Source organism: Penaeus japonicus, unplaced genomic scaffold (genome assembly GCF_977035675.1).
Source record: "Penaeus japonicus unplaced genomic scaffold, GWHDUDI00000001_assembly GWHDUDI00000007, whole genome shotgun sequence".
NCBI classification, from domain to species: Eukaryota; Metazoa; Arthropoda; class Malacostraca; order Decapoda; family Penaeidae; genus Penaeus; species Penaeus japonicus.
The window spans coordinates 30,058,732-30,066,231 of NW_028234409.1; positions in this window are offsets into that span (position 1 = coordinate 30,058,732).

A 7,500-nucleotide genomic window follows, 5' to 3' on the forward strand; every position below is an offset into this window, starting at 1 on the left:
TCAAGCGTGGACTTAGGAAAGGCTTGATATCATGCAAAATGAGGCTACCGGATCATTCTGGCTGCTCCTGGGTGGACGAAGGTTATCATCTTCCTTCTGGAGGCCAATCTTTACTCCCTGGACACCCGAATCGACCAAATGGCAGCACGATTTCTTGTCAGGATCATCCAGTTTCCACCGGACTCGCAGCTAAGACAGGTTCACGGACGACTTGCAGTGAACTACAAGCTCTTTGCAAACAACTCCTGGTTGTCTCACACAGCCAGGGTGTTGATACGCTGTAAGCTCAAGAAGATACTATTGGCCAAGGGCATGGACTCCCCCCACAAAGACTATGTCACATCCCCGCCATGGGCATTATCCTTGATAGAGTTTCCTGTCATGAGCCTGCCAAGGAGAGAGACAATATCCTCCGACTCTGTTAAGGGGTGATCAAACCCAATTTCACCCACAAAACCATCAACATTTTCTTATCAGACTTATTGGCAGTCGAAATTAACACACCCCAAGGACCCACCATACTCGTAACGCTACACATCCCTCCATGAAGACCATACATTCCAGAACCTGACATCATGCAGCTCCTGAGGAACGACAAACCAAGAAAAAACATCATGTGAGATTTCAACGCTAAACACACATTCTTTCGGTATAACCACACACTCACACTCACACTCACACTCACACTCTCCACCAACCCTATCATGCTCCCTACACAACCCCGAGAATATCTAAATCATGCAAACTGGGAGACTTTCAAACAAGCACTTCAAAGCACACCAATAATCGATCCCGAGGGGCAACCCAAGCATGCAATGGCCTTCCGTTGAGCAGACTATCTTTCTCGCTGATTGCAGAGCACTTTCGCCAACACTCTCACATCCTCTCTCTAACACAGATTTCAAATTTCTGTTCTCTCACTCTATCCGTCAAGACCTCATCATCTGTGAATATCTTGATTATTATTATTATTATTATTATTACTATTATTATTATTATTATTATTATTATTATTATTATTATTATTATTATTATTATTATTATTAAAGAAAAAAAAATCAAGCCAGAATTAAACACCACTACAACCGCCTTGTTCACTCACAAGGTCAAGTTTTTTTTTCCCACTTACGTAACACCCATAACTGGTTAGTTTAATCTTTGTAGCGGTACGATCATTTCTATAGAATTATATCAAGTATTTAATCTGAGAGCATTATATGTGAAGGATAATGTTATTCATTTGTCCACCGTTTTGTTGCACAGATGATGAGAATCTAAACGCTCGAGAAGTCTGATGATTTATGTTGCAAATAAAGATGATCGTTGCAACGCTGCTCGTCTGAGGTTCTTCTGCTTCCGTTGCATGAATACGTATGTCAGCATTTGCATTATCGTTATTGTTGTTAATGATAGTATCAACATGATCATCATTACTGTTACTTTGTTTTTATTGTTGTTAATGCTATTATTATTATTACTATTACTGTTATTATTATTATCATTATCATCATCATTATTGTTACTTTTATTATTATCATTTAATTATCATTGTTATCTTGATTATTATCATTATCATTAATATTGTTATTAACATTATCATTATTATTATTACCAGTATCATTATTATAATAATAACTTTTATCATTAACATTGTCATAACCATTATCCTTATCATACTTATTATGCTTATCATTATCGTTATTATCATTATTGATATTTATTTTTTATCTATTGTTATCCTCATCATTATCAGTATTCATTATCATTATTATCATTATCATTATCATTATTACTATGATTATTATTATTATTATTATTATTATAATTCTTATTATTATTATCGAGATGATGATAATGGTAATGATGATATTGATAATATTGACGATATTAATATTATGACTACTACTTCTACTAGGAATGATAATGATCATAACTAATGATAATGATACCAGTACTAATAAGAGTAATACTATCATCTTCATCATCATTATTATCATCATCATCCCCATCATCATCACTATAGTAATTTCAACCTTTTAGTTTGATTTACTTGCCTTTAGTAAGTTCATTTCAGGACTTGAACATTTAACGCGGTAACGGTCACCCTGAGGAAAATATCAGGATATATATATATATATATATATATATATATATATATATATATATATATATATATATATATATATAGATAGATAGATAGATAGATAGATAGATATATACACGTAATTCCAGATGTAGGTCACCTGGTGCACACGTGTCAATTACAATATGAACTGGTTTATATAGAGAATTAGTGTGCTTTAATCAAGTCCCTCTTGCAAAGTCTACCAGTCCTTATGTTAGATCAACATTGCGAAATGTAAATCATTGTATTCTTTATATTTTTTTTCCCGAGAATGTTCATAAAAAACAATCAATCAATAAACATGCATATGTACATAGCTGCGCTCGCGCGCGCAAACACACACACACACACACACACATACACACACACACACACACACACACACACACACACACCTGCGTCAGCGATTGCACAGTCAACACTCTTATGAACACTGCAATACCTGCTCTTTGTTCCGTTTCAAAACATAACATATTTCTGGTGTTATAAATTGTAACAAAGCCCCGGAAATTCTCCAACAACTTGATCTATCAGAATATAAAGAAATCAGAAAAAAAGGCTTTGTTAGATACTTTATTCATTATAGTTTTCTTTCTTTTTCTTTTGCTCTCTGCGTGCGTGTGTGAGTGCATAAGACATAAGATAATCTGTAATTGTGTTTGCTTTGTCAGTGTATTAGAAGTATATTGAGAGAGAGAGAGAGAGAGAGAGAGAGAGAGAGAGAGAGAGAGAGAGAGTGTGCATGTGTGTGTGTGTGTGTGTGTGTGTGTGTGTGTGTGTGTGTGTGTGTGTGTGTGTGTGTGTGTGTGTGTGTGTGTGTGTGTGTGTGTGTGTGTGTGTGTGTGTTTGTGTCGCTCTTGTCTCGCATATGTTACGCCTCTATCATCAGTGTTATGATAAAGCTCCAAAAAAGACTTGGTTAAAACACATTATTTTTCTACATCCCCCAGTTCAAATTGCAATTGACACGTGTGCACCAGGTGACTTACATCTGGGTTTATCTGTGGGTATTTTATACGTATATACGTGCGAATACATACATACATATATATATATATATATATATATATATATATATATATATATATATATATATATATATGTATACACACACACACACACACACACACACACACACACACACACACACACACACACACACACATATATATATATATATATATATATATATATATATATATATATATATACATATTAAAGATATGTATATATTATGTATATATATGTATATATATGTATATATATATATGTATATATTTTATACGTATATATATACATACATACATATATATATATATATATATATATATATATATATATATATATATATATATATATATATATATATGTACACACACACACACACACACACACACACACACATATATACTTATTCATACACATACAAGCGAAGCATTAAACCTTATGGAAAAACGACCAACACATAAAGCAAAATAGAAATAAGCTAATCGCTCATGCATTCAAGCAGGCTGAAGAAGAAGGGATATTCCAACAACGTAAGGATATAGAACCTCTTGAGAAGATAATCTTGCAACATGCAGAATAGGATAAAAGAGACTGATGGGAATTAAAAAGATAAAGCGAGATCAACGAACATGACTCTAAAAAGGACAAAAATTTAAAAAGGTAATAAAGGTAGAGAATAGATAGATTGATTGCATAAATGAACTGTTTGAAGCCAACGAGCAACTTGATATAGAGATGGGAGATAATTTGGAAACAGAAGCCATTAGAGTTCTGAGAAATGGGAGAGCGACGGGAAATGACATCTCAATTGAAATGATTGAAGCTTACGATGATACGGGGACTGATAGTATTTGCAATATTGCAAACTAAATCTAAAACTCCGGAAACATCCCGTGACAGATGAAACAGACAATCTTTATTAATGTGCATTTATTAATATGAGTAGTTAGAATGGGGTAACTATTCACTAATTAGTCTGATGAATTACGTAAAATATCTTACGCTTTGTGATAAGTTTTTGAAATGCAGAAAAAACGGATATTCATATTGCAACCTTTTGATAAGCTGAATCATTGTGATATGAATGCATGCGCCGATTTTAAAGCAACGATTTTAATGCACCTATTTCAATTCAACTGTAGTAATAACAATGATATAAGGATAAGCATGGGAATGGTAAGAAGAATTATAATTACAATGATGTTAATGATAATAATTACAATGATGTTAATGATAATAATTACAATGATGGTAATTCAAATAATTCTCAAAATAATAACAAAAACGTTGACTTATCAAAATCATCAAAATGACAACAACAGTAATAATGAAAATACTAATGAAAATATGAATGTTAACAACAATGAAAAAAAAAGTCACGATGCTAACGGAAGATTTATCATAATATTCCTAATAACAATAATGCCAACATTCTAAACCCAAACTTCTTCAAAATGTCCAAGTCCTGCAATGAACCTAGCAAATGCAAATAATCCAAACTAAAATGTTGAATTCATATGACGAGAGATCTCTGCATTATGAATCAAGGGGTTTGTGGATGTCATTATGTTCTGAATATATTTTCATTGAATTCCCTCATCATTCCTTTAATTATTCATCTTTATTCTTGATTATTATGATAATCATCATTATTATCATTACTGTAGTGATGATGATGTTGGTTATTATTGTTACTATCATTATCATTTTCATTATTGTTATTATTATCATTATTATCATATTTTTGTTATTATCATTATCACCATCATTATTATCATTATTAATATCATTATCATTGTTCTAATTCTTATTATCATCATAAGTACTAATTATTACTGACATCATTATCATCAATATCATGATCATTATTATCTTTATTAGTAATAGTAGTCATAATGTTATCATCATTATTATCAATTATCATCTTGTTAATGATGATAAAGAAAATAATAAATACTGATAGTGATAACAGGGATAATAACGATAACGATAATTCTAATAAGTATGATAATGGAAATGGGTATCATGATACTGATGATAAAATATATAATGATAATAGTAATAATAATAATGATAATGATAATAATAAGGATAATGATATTAATAATGATAATGATAATAATAAGGGTAATGATATTAATAATGATAATGATAATAACAATCATGATAATAATGACAATAAAATGTAATAATAGTGATGATGATGATAATAATAATAATGATAATAATAATAATAGTAATAATAATAATACTAATAATAATAATAATAAAAGTAATGACAGAAGGAACAACAACAAAGTAACAGTAATGATAATTTTAATGATAATATCATTAATAATAAAAGTGATAATGATAACAATAACAATGATAATGACAGTAATAACGATGATAATGATAATAATCATGGTAATAATGATATCAGTAATAATAATAACAGCAGGAACAACAACAAAAAACAAATTAACAGTAATGATGATCATGTTGATACTATCATTAACAACAATAACGATAATACAAATGCTGACATACGTATTCATGCAACGGAAGCAGAAGAACCTCAGACGAGCAGCGTTGCAACGATCATCTTTATTTGCAACATAAATCATCAGACGTCTCGAGCGTTTAGATTCTCATCATCTGTGCAACAAAACGGTGGACGAATGAATAACATTATTCTTCAGATATAATGTTCTCAGATTAAATACTTGATATAATTCTATAGAAATGATCGTACCGCTACAAAGATTAAACAAACCAGTTATGGGTGTTACGTAAGTCGAAAAAACCTTGACCTTGTGAGTGAACAATGCGGTTGCGGTGGTGTTGTTTAATTCTATTTTTTATTAATTAATTTATTTTTTAAGGTGTTTAATTCTGGCTTCAAGTTCTTTTTTTTTTTTCTCTCTCTTTTTTTTTTCTTTTTTTTTCATAATCAAGGATCCCCAGATGATGAGGTCTTGACGGATAGAGTGAGAGGACAGAATTTTAAAATCTGTGTTAGAAAGAGGATGTGAGAGTGTTGGTGAAAGTGCTATCTCTGCTATCACTGAGAGAGATAATCTCCTCGACGGAAGGCCAGTCTTGAAGGACTTGTATCTTTATTTTCTGGGACAGCTATGGTCATCCCACATATAAATCTCCTTCGTGACCTTCCTCTTTTAGGACATGGGTGACGTCAGAGCTGCGGGTATTTTTTATTTTTATTGTTATTTTTTTTATTTAGTTAGAGTATTACTGTTGCTAAATACGAAAACGAATTAAATTTGAGGGTAAATATTTTGTAGGAGAATTTTGAACTGTGTTCAGACGACAACTAAGTCAGACTTTTTTATTTTTATTTTTTTTTTATTTTTTTTTGGGGGGGGGGCAAATTTAGAGCAAGATATAAGCCAAGACTTGTTCCTCTTTTTAGATTAGAGCTCCACCTGCGTTGTTCTTACCTAATTAAAGATTCAAGCTATTCGTGTTGTGTGAGTATTGCACCCGCGAAAGTTAAGGAAGCAACGACTTTGTTTCTCGGGACAAACTAGAAGGAAACAAAAAAAAAAAAAGAAAAAAAGAAAAAAAAAAAAAAGAGAGAGAGAGAGAGAGAGAGAGAGAGAGAGAGAGAGAGAGAGAGAGAGAGAGAGAGAAAAGGGAACCCGAATCGTTGGAATGAAATCCATTGTCAATGTTTGTACAGACAGACAGACACAGACAGAAACTACTTACAGAGATTTGTTTTCCTTTTAAGGAGGTTAAATCTCTATCTATTTATCTGTATGTTTGTCCTGCATGTCATCCCTTATCAAACCAATGAATTTCCTTTTTTTTATCTACCTCATTCCCTCCATTCCGGCTCCATCATTATTAAACCAACGAATTTCCTTTATTATCTGCCTCATTCCCTCCATTCCGGCTCCATCCTTATTAAACCAACGAATTTCCTTTTTTTATCTACCTCATTCCCTCTATTCCGGATCCATCCTTCTCCGAATAGACTCCGTATTACTGCTCTACACAAATCATCGCACACTTCATCATCTCTCACTTCATCTCTATTCCGTCCTTGAACTCTCTCTCTAATACACCCGTTCTTAATCTTCTCTATCCTTGATCTTCCTGGTTTATTGTGTGTGCTATTGCTATTGTTTCTCACAAGGTTTCCTTTAATTCTTGCAGCATATATCCTTCTATAATAAAATCATTCCTGCCACTCCTCTATACGCATTCCACCCTACCAGCACTCCTTACTCCACTTACTTACTTACTCCTACGTACCTAAACTCACCCATCTTCACCACCTCTGCATCCAACCGGAACGTTCAACCCTTCAATCTATCACTCCAGGTTCTCTTCGACCTGCTTTCTACTCTCATTACAGATCA